The sequence below is a fragment of the Bacillus rossius genome, chromosome 8 (genome assembly GCF_032445375.1).
Source record: "Bacillus rossius redtenbacheri isolate Brsri chromosome 8, Brsri_v3, whole genome shotgun sequence".
Classification (NCBI taxonomy): domain Eukaryota; kingdom Metazoa; phylum Arthropoda; class Insecta; order Phasmatodea; family Bacillidae; genus Bacillus; species Bacillus rossius.
This window is the reverse complement of record NC_086336.1, coordinates 45,890,240-45,912,229: the sequence shown is the minus strand read 5'-3', so window position 1 is coordinate 45,912,229 and position 21,990 is coordinate 45,890,240.

The following is a 21,990-nucleotide window of genomic DNA, read 5'->3' as shown; positions in this document are numbered from 1 at the left end:
CACCTGCTAGCACAGTGGTTTTAGCGTGTCTGGATGGAGAGCCCCTGACAGTAATGGGGTAGGCAAACCCGCTCACCATCTACGTATAGAGTTTGCGGGAACATCATTCCTCAGGGGCTTCCCATTGGTTGCCTCTCACTACAGCTAGGCAGTACCACCTGCTAGCACAGTGGTTTTAGCGTGTCTGGATGGAGAGCCCCTGACAGACATGGGGTAGGCAAACCCGCTCACCATCTACGTATAGAGTTTGCGGGAACATTATTCCTCAGGGGCTTCCCATTGGTTGCCTCTCACTACAGCTAGGCAGTACCACCTGCTAGCACAGTGGTTTTAGCGTGTCTGGATGGAGAGCCCCTGACAGACATGGGGTAGGCAAACCCGCTCACCATCTACGTATAGAGTTTGCGGGAACATTATTCCTCAGGGGCTTCCCATTGGTTGCCTCTCACTACAGCTAGGCAGTACCACCTGCTAGCACAGTGGTTTTAGCGTGTCTGGATGGAGAGCCCCTGACAGTAATGGGGTAGGCAAACCCGCTCACCATCTACGTATAGAGTTTGCGGGAACATTATTCCTCAGGGGCTTCCCATTGGTTGCCTCTCACTACAGCTAGGCAGTCCCACCTGCTAGCACAGTGGTTTTAGCGTGTCTGGATGGAGAGCCCCTGACAGACATGGGGTAGGCAAACCCGCTCACCATCTACGTATAGAGTTTGCGGGAACATTATTCCTCAGGGGCTTCCCAATGGTTGCCTCTCACTACAGCTAGGCAGTACCACCTGCTAGCACAGTGGTTTTAGCGTGTCTGGATGGAGAGCCCCTGACAGACATGGGGTAGGCAAACCCGCTCACCATCTACGTATAGAGTTTGCGGGAACATCATTCCTCAGGGGCTTCCCAATGGTTGCCTCTCACTACAGCTAGGCAGTCCCACCTGCTAGCACAGTGGTTTTAGAGCATCTGGATTGAGAGCCCCTGACAGACATGGGGTAGGCAAACCCGCTCACCATCTACGTATAGAGTTTGCGGGAACATCATTCCTCAGGGGCTTCCCATTGGTTGCCTCTCACTACAGCTAGGCAGTACCACCTGCTAGCACAGTGGTTTTAGAGCATCTGGATTGAGAGCCCCTGACAGACATGGGGTAGGCAAACCCGCTCACCATCTACGTATAGAGTTTGCGGGAACATCATTCCTCAGGGGCTTCCCAATGGTTGCCTCTCACTACAGCTAGGCAGTACCACCTGCTAGCACAGTGGTTTTAGAGCATCTGGATTGAGAGCCCCTGACAGACATGGGGTAGGCAAACCCGCTCACCATCTACGTATAGAGTTTGCGGGAACATCATTCCTCAGGGGCTTCCCATTGGTTGCCTCTCACTACAGCTAGGCAGTACCACCTGCTAGCACAGTGGTTTTAGAGCATCTGGATTGAGAGCCCCTGACAGACATGGGGTAGGCAAACCCGCTCACCATCTACGTATAGAGTTTGCGGGAACATCATTCCTCAGGGGCTTCCCATTGGTTGCCTCTCACTACAGCTAGGCAGTACCACCTGCTAGCACAGTGGTTTTAGAGCATCTGGATTGAGAGCCCCTGACAGACATGGGGTAGGCAAACCCGCTCACCATCTACGTATAGAGTTTGCGGGAACATCATTCCTCAGGGGCTTCCCATTGGTTGCCTCTCACTACAGCTAGGCAGTACCACCTGCTAGCACAGTGGTTTTAGAGCATCTGGATTGAGAGCCCCTGACAGACATGGGGTAGGCAAACCCGCTCACCATCTACGTATAGAGTTTGCGGGAACATCATTCCTCAGGGGCTTCCCATTGGTTGCCTCTCACTACAGCTAGGCAGTACCACCTGCTAGCACAGTGGTTTTAGAGCATCTGGATTGAGAGCCCCTGACAGACATGGGGTAGGCAAACCCGCTCACCATCTACGTATAGAGTTTGCGGGAACATCATTCCTCAGGGGCTTCCCATTGGTTGCCTCTCACTACAGCTAGGCAGTACCACCTGCTAGCACAGTGGTTTTAGAGCATCTGGATTGAGAGCCCCTGACAGACATGGGGTAGGCAAACCCGCTCACCATCTACGTATAGAGTTTGCGGGAACATCATTCCTCAGGGGCTTCCCATTGGTTGCCTCTCACTACAGCTAGGCAGTACCACCTGCTAGCACAGTGGTTTTAGAGCATCTGGATGGAGAGCCCCTGACAGACATGGGGTAGGTTAGCCCGCTTACCGTCAATGTATAGAGTTTGCGGGAGGATCATGTTTGACAGTGGAAGTTTACGAACAGGAAGGATGTGTTTTTTTTTTTTACCGCTGCAGGCTTAATTATAGGATACGTTAATTTCAAGGCTGCACTCAGAGAGCAACTAACCGTGAAATTATATCCGAATCCTTTTGGCAACTAACACAAACTGGTATGTAAAAAAATAAATACTTCGCGTTTAAAAATCCAAAACGCTCTATTATCGTGTTCAAATTAATTAATAGCCAGTAATAGGTAAACATAAAAGGGCGAAGACAGCAGTTAGCTGGCTAAGCAAATATTTACTAAAAGTTAGGCCTACGAGTCTCTCAAATGCCCTAGGTCGTATCGTCTTTTCAATCCGTCTATTCATAAGAGATTCCTCTTTAATTCTGCAAGGATACTTTCAACTATTTGGAAGTAAACAAAAAAAAAAATTGGTTGTCTGTAAAGTCGGTTTACGGACGATAGTTTAACGTGACAACGTCATAACAAAACACTGATGAAATGATTGCATACTTTTATGAATAAAATTGAATCATTTTTATTGAATTATAACTATTTTGTATGGATACAAAGAAGGAGTGAAATGAAAACTTCAATTTAATTGATAAATTTACTTTTATTTGCACTCATTAATTCAAATATGTTTATTACTTTAACGAAAAGATTATTTTAACTATAACTTTTATACATGTTTGCTATTTAACTTCTTCCAATCTGTTCCAGTTCTGTTAAGGATAGGACGATGATAGGAAAAGTAGGAAACGAATGGGAGTGTTTCAAGTTTAATATGCCTCGAAAAAGTCAAATCGATGGTTGTTCCAATCGAGTGGAAGAGGGATAGATGCGGCGCAAGCGCACAATGAGCGTAACGGGACACAGCGTAACGGGACAATGTGCGCAACGGGACACTTTTTCGTGCGTGCAGCCGGCGTTCATTGATTTATTAGACGTTGTCACGTCAAAAACTGAAATCCTTTAAGATTCAATGTAAAAAATATTTCAGGATGATTAATTTCAGAATAATATTTAGGCGTGAAACGTCATGTAGAAAGTCACGAAAGAACTCAAAGAACTCGCATCACACCTCTATCTTAATTTCTCCGCCATATAATGTTATGTTTACAGCCGAAATTTCATAGTTGCCGTTTTCACGACGAGAAAGACTGCACGCCAGTTCAGAGCCTTTTCTCTTAGATGCGACACCGCGCTAGAAGCACCAGCGAGCATTCGCACGTATCGTTGCCTCCTCAACTAACACATGCACACCTCTGACCAGGGGGCGCATCTTAGTCACCCCGCTGTCAACGAGGAGCACGCGAAGCACGCGAAGTCGAATAAATAAAAAAAAAACTAAAACGTTTTTCCAGGGAACTAACTGACGGAGACTCCGCGAGCAGCGAGGCAGAGAGCATCCGGGTCGCCCCGGCCTTGACCTAGTCCTACGACGCCCGACGACCGCGAAAAAAAAAAAGAGAACCTTTCATTCATTCGCCCGGCGCGCGGGCCCACACACACACGACGACGACCACCGGACATTTTCCCGCCAACGCCGCCGCGAGAGGGAGGACGGAAGCGGTCGGCCGACGCGACGCGGGGGAAAAGGGGGTTAGCAATCAATGAAGGGGGCGTGTGTGGGGGTGGGGGAAAGGGGAAGGAGGAGAAAGGGGGTAGGCGCCCCCGCAGGGCGCAGGCGTGCGACCACCCCCACCCCCCCACCACCCCGCCGCGCCGGCTCGGGACGGCGTCGGCACCCCACTTGTCGCCGCGTCCCTCACGCACGCGATGCGCGCCCGAGACCTCGGGGCTGGGGGGCCGGCTCGGCCGTCCGGAGACCGCGACGCCGGCGCCCGGGGCGTAGCCCGTCCTCCACTTCTTCCGCGCCGTCGGACACTCGTGTCTGCTTCCTGAGGCGAAGGCGCGGGCGGGGGTGGGAGGGATGACGACGTCGTCGGGGGCGGGAGGCCCGTGAGGGCGATGGCCGAGGACGACGCGTGGGGCGGCTGCTGCGACAACGCGTCCCGGTGGCGGAACGGCACCGGGCCGCCCCCGGAGGCGGCGGTTGCGGCGGCGGCCAACTGGTGGGCGCTGCTGGCGCTGGCGCTCGTCGTCGGCACGGCCGCCGGCAACATCCTCGTGTGCCTGGCGATCGCGTGGGAGCGCCGCCTGCAGAACGTCACCAACTACTTCCTCATGTCGCTCGCCATCACCGACCTCATGGTGGCCGTGTTGGTCATGCCGCTGGGTATCCTCACGCTGGTGCGGGGTGAGTTCCGACACATCCTCTATACAACCAGCTGTGACCATGGGCGTCGGAACCGGGGGGGACGGGGGGGACACGTCCCCCCCCAGTAATAAAAGTCTTCAATTTCGTCCCCTCCAATAATATATTTAGTTTCGTAGTTATATTATTAATATGATTTCTGTGATATAACCCATATGTTGCGCATGGTGCATTTAGTCCAATCGTTGTAATGTGGGCACTGTGTTTTTACAAATTTGTTCTCTGAAAATATTTTTTATAAAAAATAAATTATATATTGTAACTAACTATAATTAGAATATTAAGGAAAGAAAAATGCCTAAAAACCACCTTTTTGCACCTTCAAACCCCAAATTTTCCCGGGGGGCTTTTTTCCCAGGGGATTGATATTCCTCAACAACTAAATCAATTGCAGTCCCCCCCAAAATATATATCCTTGCGACGCCCATGGCTGTGATCATGTTCGCAGGTTTGCCTCCTGGGCTGTAGCCGCTTCCTCTGCGGAATAGTTCACCGACGTTTCGGTCGACATTGCAGTAGGTAACGGCTACCTGATGATGGCGACTGCAATGTCGACCGAAACATCGGTGAATTATTCGCCAAGGACGCGGCTACAACCCAGAAGCCAAGCTATAACTATCTGTAACGTTACAGCAATTTACGAAAAATTGTTGTAAATTGTACAGCTCATTATGGGGGGGGGGGGGGGGGTGAATACAAATTAAATATTGCATATCTACAACGTTGTCCGTATCCTTTCATCAACTACAGTTTACCTAACCTAACTGAAACTAAGTCCGGGCTCGGGAGGGACTTAGGTGCGTCTCATGCCGGAGCCTATACGCCTAGTAATGCTGAGGTTTAGCCATGCATCAGGGATCATGTGCTTTGTGCGGGGATTGGCCAGACTGCGGCAGCGATTGAAGCCATGAGTAACTCCCCTGGGCATTTATTTATAGTGTATGAGAATACTGGAGAACAGAGAATGGTCTGGACAAAGAGTTGGGCAGAGTATACTATGCTGAAAGCAAAGGTTTTATTAACTCAGTTTGCCACGAGAATATATCCCACAAGACTTTACATTTCTCCGGTACATACCTACAAGAAAAATTGTAATAACATAACCGGGTAATATTGCATAACTTTGTAATCACGCCTACCAAGTCCATGAAACTAACATAGAGTACACGCTGCGTTTAAATGGTACAACAATTTCATCGTTGTCCTCTGTATCATATTTTTTTTTTGTACTTTACAGACATCTGTAATTTTACAAACTTTTTTTTATTTTACAAAAAAAAAAAATTTTACAGCTTCTCTTTTCGATGAAATAAGACTTACTACTTTTATCACCACAAGTATTTCCTTTCGAACCCGCAACTGTTTCCATATGTTTTTACATGCTTTATATTAGCTTCACCTGTATGTTTGTTTGTATGTTTGTAACCAACTCATTTGGGTGCGATTTTGACCCACTTTAAAATACCAGATTTAATTCAATCTTTGTAGATTTATCGAGGACCAATGACAATACACTAATTTGATAAGATTAATTTTTAACTACGCGCTTAACACGACTTTTGGAAACACCTTATATAGATAGAAATGCTTGCTGGCACTGTACCCGAGTAAAATAAAAAACACTGGTAATAACTTGTGAAAAAAAATTAATTCAGTATTGAAAAAGTATTTAAACAGACAAAAACTAAATTAAATTTCTCTCTCCCGCAGTCAAAAATATTAGAAGATTTATATAAATGTTGTATGTAGATATGGCTAGTTTTGGAAACACTCTTGGAGAGTATGCAACCAAAAGAGAAATGGATAAGACACATTATTTTGTTTCTACATTTCAGACTGGATAAGACAAGTTCCGGAAAAAATAACACTGATGTTGTAAATGTAGTTTTCTAATGGATTATGACTGAACTGAAACTAAAACTTTGCTCAGAAAGATGCGAATATGGAAGAAGAATTTCAGATCGTAGATGGCTCATTTTCGGATGAGGCAAGTTTTACAACTGCACTCCTCATTTGCACTGTTGATTCAATTGCTACGTCTTAGATGTACGTCCACAAAATAATCACTCCTTCATTAAGTCCATGATTTACTCTTCCTATTGGAGTATTGGAGTTGGGCTCGTCTAGTATCGCGCACCTCTGTCTCAACACTTTGTCTCACACCACCCACTCGTCCGCCGCACACACAACAACGTCCCCGATGAACCAACCTCCACACTCTAAGCCCGCTTGTCGCCCGGTTATCGCTCGCCGAGGGGTCACCCCACCTCTTCACTTCACTTCACTTCACTTCACTTCACTTCACTTCACTTCACCAAATACACTATAAACCAGGGGCGTAGCCAGGGGGGGGGGTTAGGGGTTCAAACCCCCCCTCCCCCTTAGCACCGTATCTTTAATTAATTTCTTATCCATCACTCAAACAAATTTCATATTAAAATTAATAAAATTTTTATCATTACAATATTTAAATTAAAGTACCGAAAACTGCTAAAATAGCACTATTTTACACCTTAAAATCCAAATTTTCCCGGGGGAGGACCCCCGGACCCCCCACTTTAATACGGGGGGTCCATGCTTATTAACACCCCCCATACACAAATCCTGGCTACGCCACTGCTACAGACTAACACAGGACAGCTCCAAGATTTTCGGGGTGAACACCTTGGCGTTGTTGCCACTTCAGCCCGACAGATGGCAGACGGAATTACCACTATGAACAATGTATATATTAAATACTTATGGAAACCCTATGGTACCAACATTACGACGATGCAAACAACTTTATTTTCGCTTAGAATTATTATTTTTTAATCATACAGAATTATGGGGGGACTATAAACTCGCAGTACTTCGAATTAACATAAAACGAAGTTAATTTTGTTTGACACCAGATAACATATAATAAACAATTAAACAATTTACCTATAATATATTTCTGTAGTCGCACATCTCGACGCTAGGTTATTTTTCACACTCTCTCCCCCTCCCCCCCTTTTTTTAGCGTAGAGGCGCAAATCTGTAGGATTCGCAAACGGGGCCCGCAGAAATAACAGAAAGTTAAAAAAAAAAAAAAAATATAGTTTTAACGTTTACGTTTATCAACCTGCCGTTTCACGGTCACGATTTCACAAGCGCAAGCGCAAGTGAGGGGCCTCTTAATTCAAAGGGGAAGGGGGTGGAAGGGTGGGTCCCCATGGCCTCTCAGGGATCCAAGCCCGCGGTTGTTAGCATTAGTATCCAGTTTATGTGACTCCACTCACCAGTCCCGCACTTGCTCGCCCGGGTCGCCACACCCCCGCCGGATGACGGCGTAGTCTTAAGACTTTTAAAAGATTTTAAAAGATGGGTAATTAAAGAAAATAACTTGCTAAGTTATCAAATTATATTGTTTTACAATTCAAATTTACCCGATAAAAATGTTTTGACCTTAAAATCGTCCAGTGAATATTTGTTTTTATTTTGAATTGTTACCAATAGTAGGGTATCTATTCTGCAGTACTTAAATTGTTATTATAATGTGTAAGCCAGAAATTTGGTTAAAAAATTGGTTTATACAGGTAACCACTTTTCTTATCTCGTTGCCAACCTGACCGACAAGATCGTCAAAAAAAAAATAGCCATTACTCTGAAACTCCGAAAATTTCTTAAATTTTTTTTTCTTATCCAGAACCGTGATTTATTCGCCTTTCAACTGTTCTCGATTTTGCATACCTGTGAGGTCCCGCCCTGGCCAGGGTCGACTCGATGCTCGAAGCTACAAGAACAATGGCGTCCTCGTTACGTCACTTCGCGTGGCGGTGCTCTCGGGGGACGCGAAGAATGTGCCAGGCGAGGCAGCGAGGCGCCCAGACCATTCGGACAGGCCCGCGAAGTGGGGGGGAGGGGTAGGGACAGCACTACCAAGGTCACAGCGGAGTTCAGAGATAAGCCCAGCCGGCGCGCCGCTATAGCCATCTCTGGCCTCCTCGTAACAAAATAGTGCGCCTAGGATAACAAGGTCGTCGCATTTTATTCAGTAGCTTTTTTGCGAATAAATATTTTACTTCAAAAATTTTGTTTGTAACCATACCAATATGTCTACCCAGTTAAACAATATTTTATTACAGTTATGTGGCTTCAAAAATTAGGTTCTATTCCCGAAATATCCTCAGTAACTTAGTCATAGTGCAGTGAACTCTGAATTTTACATGGAATCAGAACTGCGTATTTATTTATATTAACATCTACTATATGATTGTAAAAAACATTTTTTTTAAAATCTTGTCAAGATCTACTTTCCTTTCATAATGAATCATTACAGCGCATATCAATATAACATTAGCTCTAAGTGAAATGGTGATACTGATATAACATTACACTAATTTATTGTTATTATAATGGATAGGCTAGAAACAGTGTTAAAAAATATTTGTTAATAATGGTAACCACTATTTTTTTTTTAGCTTTTTGCCAACCTATGCGACAAATTCATCAAATTTTTACGCATTAGTAATTAATGGATATGTTTTTTTATTTCATGCATAATTTTTTTTTTAAATTACAGAATATTTCGAACATCCTGCACACTGATGACGTTGACGTTTAATTATGACAGCCGGAATCGCTCAAGTGATAAACGACCGGTGATCGTCCAAATGATCTTCGATGAACCGGATGTTGCGCGATGTTCGACGCGCCGTCCATACAGGCGGCAAGCCTTTCATCCTCGGCGGGCGCGGGAAATCCCGCGCGTAATTGGGAACTGTTGGCGACCCTGCGGCGACTGTGCAGGATGCCCCGTAACTCGACGTCAAAATCGAGAACAGTTGATAGGCAAATAAATCACAGTTCTGAAGAAAAAAAAAATTAATTTTTTTTCGCAGTTTCAGAGTAATGGCCATTTTATTTGACGTTCTTGTCGGTTAGGTTGGCAACGAGCTAAGAAAAGTGGTTACCTGTAAAAACCAATTTTTAAACCCAATTTCTGGCTTACACATTATAATAACAATTTAAGTACTGCAGAAATATTATATAGTCTATTGTAGCTATATTTGATAATTAATAATAGGTACCATACTATTGGTAACAATTCAAAATAAAAACAAATATTCACTGGACGATTTTAAGGTCAAAACATTATTATCAGGTAAATTTGAATTTAAAAAAATATAATTTGATAACTTAGCACGTTATTTTCTTTAATTACCTATCTGTTAAAATAACTTTCTAAGTTAGCAAATTAATATTTTTACAGTATTACTACTCAAATTTACCCCATGAAAATTCTTGACCGCATGTATTCCAAATAATTTTCTACCCTAAAAGTAGGTATCGAATATTTAATTTATTTTGAATTGTTTTCAATAGTAGAGTTATTTATTATTGGGTAGAAACAATATTTTAGTCACAGTAGCTAATAATTTGGCACACGACGGTGATTAAAAATCTTTTGAAAAAAAGCCTATATATCAAAATCGATACTTTTTGATGTTTTTTAAATTCAGGATCGTAATTTACTTGCCTATCAAATGTTCTCGGCTTGAAGTTGAGTTATGGGACAGCCTGTATACTTCGAAGGCATCTCAATGCTCTTAGTTTCTAGTTGGTCGGACATGATCGTTAAAACCATGCGCGCATGAGACGACATAAAGCTCTACCGACATCATTGAACATGCAGTCCAACGCGCACAGACTACTACACAGAAAAAAAATTCTGTACTTTTACTGACGATTACTTTGGAAACCAGTTTTCAAGAAATAATTTGTAATACTACAAATAAGATATCGTAAACTGTACAAAACGTGTTTATGGTTAACTTTGCATGATAACATATTTTTTTTTCTCGAAATGACACAGAGTATTTCTTACGGTAATTAGTGCATAATTTTATATTTTAATCACTGTTTCATTCAATCATAAGTTTTATAAAACATTAAAAGAATAATTTAATATTTAATAACTAGACTTATTTTGTTTTATTAGGCTTATTAATGTGAGCAGTTGATACTGGAAACCTATTCAGGGAATAGTTTACTAATAACTTTAAATTTTGAGGGTACTGGGACAACACAAAGCATATATTTCCGGGTAAGAATCCGAACCCAGTATTACGTTGAACCATATGTTGTAATGAAACAGTTGTTTTAATGTAAATTTATAAATTTAGAAATGTCTGAAAATTTAAGTGAATATTTCTATTCGATTTACGTGGCAGCGAGCAGGATAGAGCTCTAAGGCGAGACGAGCGACTCCAAGGACCTGAGATGACATCGGCGAGGGAAGAAGTGTCGTGGCGCGTGTGATCAGCAAACTGAATAAAAAAAATTCTGTTTTTTTTACAAAACGTTTCCCTTGAAAACCAATACTACAAAAAAAAATACAAATCAGAACAGCACATGGCTATGAATTTTTTTGCACGTGTTAAATACGTTTCTTACGAAAATAAGCGCAAACATTTTTATACGAAAAGATAATTGAATATTCAATTAAATTGGACTTTTTTTTGGGTTGCATCATGCTTACGTGTGCATTTAACTTTTCAGGAACTTTAAATATTGGAGGTAAGTAGTATAGGTTGGCCGGTCCTGCGCCAGGCTTCAGGCTGTGGTGCCTGTGCCGGGTCAATGACCGATTTCTCTGACGTCACGGCGGCCATCTTGGAGTAAAAATTCCTCAAAATTCCTCAAAATACCTCAAAAATTACTCATAATGACTAAAAAATTCCCGTTTTAAGGAAACATTTCTCGTTTTATTCCACAAAAATTAAAAAATTAGGATTAAAAAAAAAACCTCAAAATACTTTTGCCTTAGAAAGAACACGCAATCCTAAAAGCAGATTAAAAGTCCTAAGAGCTAGCCGCTCTAAGCCGCTGACGTAATCTAGGAGTATGACGTAACCGTTGCAATTTCCGTTACGACCGCCATCTTGAAAATCATTATTTACTATCCAATTTTAATGAAAAAGAATTTAAAATCTATAAAAAAAAATTTATCAAAAAATATTTAAAAAAACTTATACCTAAGACATGGATCTCGGAGTCCACAGTTGGAACCCGGCGAGGGCAAAAAAAATTGCGACCGATCCTTCCCTCATGGTGGCTGCTAGCATACTGACCTCTCCACCACTTATGTCAAGGTATATATATCGTCAGATAGCTTGACGTCATGTCCGCAATCTTAAAAATCCATAATTTTAATGCTAGAAGTTCGGGGGAAAAAAATAAAAAAAATAAATTTAATTTTAATAATAAATATTTAAAAAAAAACTGTTGCACTTTACATTACGGCCGCCATATCGGAAAACCATAATTTTTATGCTAGAAATTTGGGAAAAAATTTTGAAAATTATAATAAATTTTTATTAATTAAAAAATAATAAAATACTATTTAAAAATACACTTAGGCCTTGTAGTCCTCCGTTTGAACCTGGTAAGAGCAAAAATAATAAAAAATGTCGATAGATCCTTCTTCCACCGAAGCCACCTGCCGACTGACCCACCAATAACCAAGGTATATAAATCACCAACTGGTATTATGTCATGTCCGCCATCTTGTTTTAGTCTGCTGGAGGCTATCATCTTGTTTTAGCCTCCTACAGTGTGCCACCATCATATTAGTGTAATTTTTACCCGCTAGAGCGCAGTAATAAATTATTATAACCATAGAACCCATCATCTTGAAATTTGGATGCCATCTTGGATTTGTGTAATTATTTAGCTAGAAATACGGGAAAAATTAAATAATTAATCAAAAAATTCAAACATTAATTAATAAATTGAATCGATACTTGGTTCGATCTCTGGATTAAGCTAAAAATAAATTTTATTAAAATGCCAGAAAAGTATTAGGTTTTGAGTAATTAAACACCGCAAGTTCTTTTGCACAGGTAAGCATGTTGCAACCCAAAAAAAAGTCCAATTTAATTGAATATTCAATTATGTTTTCGTACAAAATTTTTGCGCTAATTTTCGTAAGAAACGTATTTAACACGTGCAAAAAAAAATCATAGCCATATGCTGTACTGATTTGCATATCATTTTTTTGTAGTATTGGTTTTGAAGGGAAACGTTTTATAAAGAAAACAGTATTTATAATTTTTTTTTTCCAGTTTGCTGATCACACGCGCCGACACTTCTTCGCCTCGCCGATGTCGCCCCAGGTCCTCGAAGTCGCTCGTCTCGCCGAAGAGTTCTCTCCTGCTCGCTGCCACGTCGCAAGAGGATGCTGTCACAACTTAGAAACACACAAGATATAATCTTCTAAGTTATGTCTGATCTAAGTGTTTATTCGCTACCTCACCACAAAGTCTCGGAATACCGCCCTAATATGTTTACAAGGTAGCAGTGACGAGCAACAGTGATCTGTACACAGAACATCCTGAAACCACGGGTTGTAGCAGTTCCACGCGTCGCAGCGGTTGTGTCGCAGCGACAACTTATCGGATAACGTTCCGTGTCTTTTAGTATCGCGATGGGAAGGGAAGGGAAACATGAAGCCGAGTGTCCTGGTTGTGGACACAGCGCAAGCCCCACCTTCCGCAACGTTTCCCTCCACGCCACTGGACAAGATTTCGCAACTGCGCCACCTGCTGTTTCACTCCTGGAATAAACAAAGCCAGCGAACCCAGGTGGCAACGGCACGAATTGGCTACGCTGTGTTCACTGAAATAAATTTTTGTATATTTTACAAGGAAAATCCTTGGAAACCCTGTTGCCAAGGATATTACTTATAAAACTACAAGGCAGAGCTTTGTACCATGTGCGATTTTGCAAGGCTCTGCCTTGTAGTTTTGCAAGAAATATCCTTGGCAACAGGGTTTCCAAGAATTTCCCTTGTAAAAGTACAAATTTTTTTTAGAGTGTTGAAACGTTTCCCATGTAATCAACGAAGAACACAGGTTACAAATTGGTCAGGAATCTGTGAAAACCAACGGATATCTTATATCAAATAACTTCATTTAAATATTTTCATCGCCCCGACCAACACTTCATACGGACCATCCTCATTCCCTTGTATTCTCCTGCACTATACATATGCACCCTGCATGTCTGTGGCCAGGGTTTTCCACGCGTCCATTCAGGTTTTACCTGGGCCAAAAGTAACACCAATTAAGATAGGGGAGTTAGATATGCTGCCAATTACTGCCATGGCTGGGCAATCACAGCATAAAGCACACATTCCTGCATGGATAATCCCAGCACGACTAGGCGTATAGGTTTCGACCTAAGACGTACCTAGGTCCCTCCCAAACCCGGGGCCCTCCCAAATACACTTAGTTTTAGTTAGGCTGTAAAAAAAATTACACGAATAATACACAACCTGTAGAGTTAAAAAAAAAACTACTTCACTCCACATGAATTTTTTTTTTCAATCCTGTTCACAATGAAGCATAGAACTAAAATTATAGTTTGGCGTAGCTTCTACGAAGGTCCGACCATCCGGAACTACGGAGGACACTTAGTTTATTTGGAAGTGTAGTCTTCGTTGAAACTCGTGTAAGTTACTTGTAATTTTTAACAGTAAAGGCTTTAATGCTACTTACAGCGCCAAAGTTGGAGAAATGATATCCGACATTTCAGTCGGTGACTGCAATCATGTTTGAGGTATCAATCATATCGGATCATGCCGTCAGGACCAAGGGACAAACTTGGTTACATGACCCTGTGTCCGGTTTCCCCCAACAGACTACCTGCAACGCTTAGTTCTTCCAAATTCCAACAGATTTCAGGAGCATTCCGTTTTGTGCGAAAGAGCGGCGCCAAACAACAAGGAACCTGCCGCGAACGCGGCAAAAATTCTCACACCTGCTTTACTCGAGTAAATCCTTATCTTGCACTTTTATAATGTTACTATGCGCTAGTACTGACAAACAATTTTCTATCTTGCAGTCAAGCCAGAAAGCTATGTTTTAAATTTTTTTTCTTCTAGAGTGGGAGTACACGCGGTAATTCCAGGACAGCCAGATCATTGCTACCACCTCTAATCAGAAAAAAAAATATATATAAAAAAATTGGTTGTCTGTAAATAATTAAATTTCTATTGTATCGAGTGATTTTGTTTGATGTATTAGGTTTCCGACTCATTTAGGAATATAGGCATTTATTTCATTTCCATTTGTATCGTTTCATGTTATTTCAGTTATTACACATTAATATGTACAAGTATATTACATTTCCACACATTACAGTTCTTTCTGTTGTCTTATTTCGTTAGAATTCAACTTAGTCAATTGTAACATAACCTATTATTACTGCACTCGCCGACAGCGTAACGGAACACAGCGTAACGGAACAATGAGCGTAACGGGACCTAGCGTAATGGGACCCAGCGTAACGGAACAATGTGCGCAACGGGACATTTTTTCGTGCGTGCAGCCGGCGTTCATCGATTTATTAGACGTTGTCACTTCAAAAAATCTTTCGACCTGTTTGTTTGCACCCATGTCCGTGTGCCCCGCCCTTACCATACTGTACTGAACTTGGTCTCATAGCAGAATGCCGGATCTCCTTCTCAGTAGTTCTTCTCCTCGGCAGTTTTCTCTCTCGGGAGGTCCTGCAGTATCCGGTGTTAAAAGATCTTCATCAGTCGTTTGAGTCTCTTAAGTAGCTTGGTTTCTGGGTTGTAGCCGCGCCCTTGGCGGAAATAATTCACCGACGTTTCGGTCGACATCGCAGTCGTCATCAGTCAGGGAACGGTTACCTATGTACTCGACTATGGGTAATCTTCTCCCTGACGACGGCGACTGCAATGTTCGACCGGAAACGTCGGTGAATTTATTCCGCCAAGGACGCGGCTACGACCCGGTAAGCCAAGCTGCTTCGGACAACGGCCGTGGAGAGAGCCTGCGAACATTGTTCGAGTCTCTCTTCATCATCTTCTAGAACACGTCTTTCGAAGGTTTTGTTTGTCCGTCACCAATCTGACGCGTGTGTAAGTACTTCTTGACGGACAGCTTCCACTCAGGAGTCTAAAGCCGTGGTGCGACGTGAGCTTGCAGCGGTAAGACCGTTAGGTCGGTGGGTGGGGGTGGGGGGGGGGGGGTGAACCCCAGGAGCGCCTGGTCGGCTCGTCCTCTGGAAGCCCCGGGGTGGAGGGATGTTGGCCGCCTGGTCGCAAACAAGCCCTTGTTGTTTGCTCCCGCCGACTGCCTCCTTCGTCCTGGAAACCGCTCGATCGCAAGAGTCCGCTCGGGCGACGGGGTCTCACCGCCGGCGGCTGCTGGACTCTTGTTTCCGAGACTCTTTGTGTGTGCGCACCGTACTTTTGACGTGAACAGTGGGAGGCAATTGAAAAAAAAAACGTATGATATTAAAATCGCGCGGGGGGGGGGGGGGGATACAGTTTGGCGATGCAGCCACACATCCATCATCTCCATCCGAAATTTAATCACACCACTGGGTAGCTAAAGGATCGAAGAATTCGTTACGCTAAGTGAGGAAGGACTGTGACGCATCGCGCGCGGTGGAGGGGGATGAAGCGCCGCCATTTCGAGGTCATTTTGCCGCGTTTCGAGATTTAAATTTACCTATAACTTTTGACTCGGAGAAGCTACGACGTTCGTTTGGGTTTCAAGCGTCAGCTCTCGTCAAAATCTATCAGTTGCACATGTAAAACATTAGTGTAAAATGGTTACAGTGAATATATATGGTGTTAAAATAGAAAATATATAATCAAAAATATATGTCGGTCTATACGCGACTTCTTAGTGTTCTAACATGATTATAACATACACAAAATAGATTATTTCATATTTTGTATCGAAAATATTACCTGTCACGTACACGTATTCACGTACAACACACGGTCGTGTCCATTACACAGCAAAACTCATTTTTTTTGTAAATTGAACAGAAGTATTCATTTAAAATTACATATATTTGCAAAATTTGTACATTTAATGCTGCGTTCGGATTCTTCCCTAGGAATTAATGCTTTGCGTTGTCCCAGCACCTCCTGTATTTGTAAACCATTTCCCGAACAGCTTTCCAGTATTAACTGCGCATATTAATAAGCACGGTAAAAAAAAAAATGTCAAATGGTTGATTACACGATTATCTTTTCCACGATTTTAAAAAAAAATGCTTGAATGAAACATCAATTAAAATATGAAATTATATGTGCCAATTTTCGTAAGAAATACTCGGTATTATCTCGAATAACGTATTTATTTTCATGCGGAAATAGCCACAGCCATGTGTCGTACATAGTTACAATACTGTCTCGCAGTCTTAAAAACTATTTATTGGTAACTGGTATACAAAGGAATTTTTTTTTGTAAAAGTAGAGAATTTTTTTTTTGTGTGATGACGTGTTGGTCTCAGTAAGATAGCGCGAGTGAAAACCGGCGAACATGCAACAATCTGGCGTGTCCCCTCCCAGATAAAAAAAAAATCAATAAAGTAAGTCCATAACTCAACGTCAAATACGGAGAAGTTGATAGGCCAATAATTTACGTATCTTATTTATATAAAAAAATTCAAAAAGTGTCGTAGTTTTCGATTTATACTGTAACTTTTTTTCAGTTAGGGGCGCCCCAGTTGACAAAAGCAAACTCATTAGGGTAGGTAACCTAAAATCCAAGAAAAAAAAAACAACACTGACATTGACAGTTTGTTGTTGTTTCAACTTTTTTTAAATTTGATATGACTTGGAGTCAAATCCTTCAAGCCGTATTTAAAATAGGGAAAAGAAATAATGAAAACTTAAACTTATGAAATACTTTTGGATAATGCTGGTTTTGTTTGACTGATGTAATGACTTGAAAACTGATGCATTTTAAAGTAAAACAAATGAAATAATATCGCGAAGCCGACCAAATTGAACTATTCGATTTCGGTTAATTTTTTTTTTTTTGTTTATCTGTGCTCCAACGCACACTGATTTGATAGATATGATTGAACGTTGTACAGAGGTAATAAAGTGCAAATTGACTCTTTGACGTTAGGAACATACCTACATTGTTTAAACAACAATGAGTGCTGGTTTTAGTTAGAAAACGTTTGTATGGGAAAAAGAAAAGGGCTGTTTTTAAGGTTTTTCCGGCAGTTATTCGAATTTTTCTCGCCGTAAAAATCATCTTTGAACTTCAACGAACATTTAAAAAAAATTGGCCAAATTGGTCCAGGCGTTGTTGAGTTATGCGCTTACCAACACATTTTGCGATTCATTTTTATATTATAGATTATTTTGTCACATGCAATAATTAGCGATTATAGGTAAACAAACACTGCACAAAACACTATATAGGTAAGAATTTGTTTCGTGTATAAGTTGACAAAAGCAAACTCATTAGGGTAGGTAACCTAAAATCCAAGGAAAAAAAACAACACTGACATTGACAGTTTGTTTTTGTTTCAACATTTTTTAAATTTGATATGACTTGGAGTCAAATCCTTCAAGCCGTATTTAAAATAGGGAAAAGAAATAATAAAAACTTAAACTTATGAAATACTTTTGTATAATGCTGGTTTTGTTTGACTGATGTAATGACTTGAAAACTGATGCATTTTAAAGTAAAACAAATGAAATAATATCGCGAAGCCAACCAAATTGAACTATTCGATTTCGGTTTATTTTATTTTTGTTTATCTGTGCTCCAACGCACACTGTTTTGATAGATATGATTGAACGTTGTACAGAGGTAATAAAGTGAAAATTGACTCTTTGACGTTAGGAACATACCTACATTGTTTAAACAACAATGAGTGCTCGTTTTAGTTAGAAAACGTTTGTATGGGAAAAAGAAAAGGGCTGGTTTTAGGGTTTTTCCGGCAATTATTAGAATTTTCTCGCCGTAAAAACCATCTTTGAACTTCAACGAACATTATAAAAAAAAATTGGCCAAATTGGTCCAGGCGTTGTTGAGTTATGCGCTTACCAACACATTTTGCGATTCATTTTTATATTATAGAAGATGACAAAACATATAGTAAAGATTTTTTGACGTGACATTGTCTAATAAATCGATGAACGCCGGCTGCACGCACGAAAAAGTGTCCCGTTACGCACATGGTCCCGTTACGCTCATTGTACGCTTGCGCCGCATCTATCTCTCTTCCACTCGATTGGAACAACCATCGATTTGACTTTTTTGAGGCACATTAAACTTGAAACACTCCCATTCGTTTTCTACTTTTCCTATTATCGTCCTATCCTTAACAGAATAACACAGATTGGAAGAAGTTAAATAGCAAACATGTATAAAAGTTATAGTTAAAATAATCTGTTCGTTAAAGTAATAAACATGTTTGAATAAATGAGTGCAAATTAAAATAAATTTATCAATTAAATTGTAGATTTCATTTCACTCCTTCTTTGTATACATACAAAATGTGATAATTCAATAAAAATGATTCAATTTTATTCATAAAAGTATGCAACCATTTCATCAATGTTTTGTTGTGACGTTGTCACGTTAAACTATCGTCCGTAAACCGACTTTACAGACAATAAATTTTTTGAAATAACATTAGGCACACAAATTAAGACAACTACAATCTGCGTCTCACATACCACAAACCGAGTCTCAAATAGGTATACACACACACACATATATATTACAACTGTCACACATTTCTACGGAAAGATGCTAAAAAAAATTCAGTGTCAAGTTAATGTGACGTGTGAGCTCGGTGATCGCCACACGTTTTTTCTTTCAAAGCCCGGAACAAGGTCGCTCTCATTTCTCGCTCCGGATTGGTCTTCGAGCGACGTTTGCTCTTTATTACAGCTGCGGATGAAAAATATAGCTTCGCATAAACAGGATGTTGCAACGCGATCGAGAATCCTCATAGCTTTTGAACCAACAGTTGGGATGTTCATTTTTGAGTGGTGCATGCGCAGCGCGCGCGATATGAATAGTTTATTGGGAATATAAGCAAGTTAAGTAGTTTCCAGATGTCACCTCTGCCCATTGTTCCAAGCAGAGATGACAACTTGCCCGCTCCCTACTGGGTACTACTGGTCGTGATGCAAAATCCACAAACTTCCCAAGTAAATAGAAATTTAAATGGGCCACATAAAAAATACCCATCTATACCCTTGTTTACCACCGGGGCAGGCGTACTACAAATAATACCAAAAAAAGGGTGTGATTGTTCTAAAGCAGGAAATAAAATTATATACGTACTTAAATTTGCAGCATTACCAAAACTGAAGAAGGCAAACGCATTTTGAGATAACTCTATAATTAAGTAGAAACCATCTACGCTATACGCAACTACATTAAATATCACGTATAAAAAGAACATAACAACTTACAAAATTCCACTTTAACAGTTACCAAATTCATGTGCGGCAATTCAAAGTTGAAATCCTCGCACTTTTCTTGCAATGATAATTATTACAAAATACTGATAATATTTAAACACACTTCTTTACAGCTTTCATATAACTAATTACCTTTGGTTTCTACCATAATACTGCAACGGTTAATAAATTATAACGTATATCTATACGCCACAACCTATATAAAACTATGAAATAATTTCTGATGTAATGTAAAAGGTAATATGTAATGTATTATAACAATTACTATAGTACTTATAAGTATATAAGTAGAAGTGTGCTACAATAGTATTAGTTTCCCAATGGTAGTGATATAGCTAAATACATATAACTTTGGTAAATTGGGCGCCGTTGCTATACCATCCAAACGGGTCTATTATGTTGATTATGAGTATTGAACACATACATGAAAAAGAATATATGAATTAACGAATAATAATTAATTTTAATGATTCAGATGTATGCGGCTTGTGATTGGAACATAACACATATTAATTAAATACAAAACGACAACAACGGTAACACATGCCCTTAACTATAAACAAATACATACACAAAACATAACACTTCAACTGCGAATAATCTGTAATTAAAAGGTGTTATTAAGGGGAAGTAAATATGGTGTAGATTGATAATAATACAATTCTGGGTTGATATGGATTATTGTGGCTTTCCTGGTTATTTTTATGTTGTTTAATTTTCAGGATATACGTAGGCACAGATTTATATTCAACCAAAAGTTCGTCAATTTAAACTTATCATCACTCCAAAAGTTCATGTATGATAAACAGTTCAGTGTTCAAACTCTTCAACTTATTTAAAATTATCGTAGCTCAGTGTTAAAAAAAATCTAAGTGCAATAAATAAATATCTTAGAATTTATTTATTATATAATGTTTTCACCTCGGCTGTAGCTCAGGGTTTGCAGGAGTTCTGCTCTAAGACCACTGAGTAGAATGAACTGTAAAGGACACTGAAATAAAAATATTAATTTATAATACTGTTCCATCAGATGTTAAAAATTTACTTAATATGGGTAATTAACTTTGCAATAATCATCAGTCTCAACATTAACATCGCATAAAAGTCCGTACCAAGGACGCTAACAAGATCACAATGGCTACCTTTGGCTTATAGCATAAGCCTCAACTTAATTTGTTGGTAACTTATCTTTTTACCGCCTGATATTGCTGCAAACACTCACGTTCGTAGCTATCACCATACCAATTAATATTAAGTCACTGAATTTACTTAATCTTTTAAGATTATGCCAAAAATGCTAATTTAGATAAGGCCGGCGTCGGGATAGGCCCTAACGAAGAAGACGCCTATTCTTACTTTTTTCTACATAACATAATTCACGGACGCATTTCCGCCCACGGCGGTATGCTATTTTACAAGATAGCCTGCGGCTGTAAACAATGCAGCCAAGAACAGACAAAATAATGTGGGTGATTAACAATCACCTCAAAACAATATGTAAACACAATTAAATATAAAATACTTGTGGTGAGACAAAAATTACAATAAATAACAGAAGTGAAGTTACAACAATGAGTTAAATATTGAATCAGGTTAGGTTTGATGATAGTATGGTCAGTTCAATGTTTATGAATGCTAAGCTGTAGCATGACAGTTCCGTAGTTTGAAGGTTCGACATATTACATTAGAAGGTTAAACCACAACATAGTATCATAACTAATAAAGAAATACATATATGATAATAAAACAATTAATAAATAGTATTATGTTGCTGTACGCGGTACCATGTACCCGTACAGAATGCTGTCCCAGATGAAGTTTTGTGAAAGATCCTTCTAATAAGTCTAGGGGTTTTCAAAAGTTCATCTTAACCCTTTCTTTCAGTCAATTCTGGTCACGCGATAAATTGGCGGTTGGCGAGCAAACGTCTTTTTTATATTTTATTTTTCCCTCAGCAGGTGCGAGCTAAAAAAAAAAACAAAGCGCACGGCGGTTGAACTAGGAGCAGGAGTGGAGGGAGGGAAAATTTCGCGCCAACGCGACACCCAATCAGCGACGACACTGTGTCGCGCGATCACTTCTCTCTGAACGGTCGTACAGTCAAGACCTGCGTCACGCAGCTCCGCGAAACTCCAACGTTTTTCTCCGTTGCTCCGTCGTTGATGGCAGTCTGGAAGGGCTTACGAGGCACGGAC